The sequence below is a fragment of the Penaeus monodon genome, chromosome 32 (assembly GCF_015228065.2).
Source record: "Penaeus monodon isolate SGIC_2016 chromosome 32, NSTDA_Pmon_1, whole genome shotgun sequence".
Lineage (NCBI taxonomy): Eukaryota > Metazoa > Arthropoda > Malacostraca > Decapoda > Penaeidae > Penaeus > Penaeus monodon.
The window spans coordinates 23,086,684-23,087,103 of record NC_051417.1 but is presented as its reverse complement, the minus strand read 5'-3'; the positions used below and the strand labels follow the sequence as shown (position 1 = coordinate 23,087,103).

Here is a 420-nt window from a genome sequence, read left to right as displayed (position 1 = left end):
ACTGAGTATAGCTAACTTTTAAGCTTTCTTATTTTTCCATTTCAAGCACCATGAGGACTCTTTTCTTTTACCGAATTGCTAATTAAATATTCCCAAGTTATTTTTCCGCCGGCCAGCACGCATCAGGCCGCTTCATTAGCAGCATTTTTGTCGCGTGGGGCCATGTAGCTGGTATGTACTGGGATTGATTCCGTATAATTACTCTGTTCCCGGGGGCAGCAGTTTCTCTACCCCACTCGTCCCCTCCCCCGTTTTTCTGTAGTGATGAATAATGTGCGTATTCGAAAGCCGGGGATGATGTTATGGTGTCGGTAGAGTTTTAGTGATGGGGATAGTGATATAGGTTATGCTAGAGATTAGAGATAAAAAAAATAAATCCGTGTAGAAAGTCTACGGTGGTTTTTACCCACGTTTCAGTTA

General features: G+C 42.6%; 1 protein-coding gene across 1 annotated transcript in view; it reads left to right on the top strand.

Moving 5' to 3' along the window:
* LOC119593728 (discoidin domain-containing receptor 2-like) overlaps positions 1 to 420 on the top strand; it is a gene marked incomplete at its 5' end in the record, with an annotated part of 119,890 nt that overhangs the window by 57,098 nt on the left and 62,372 nt on the right.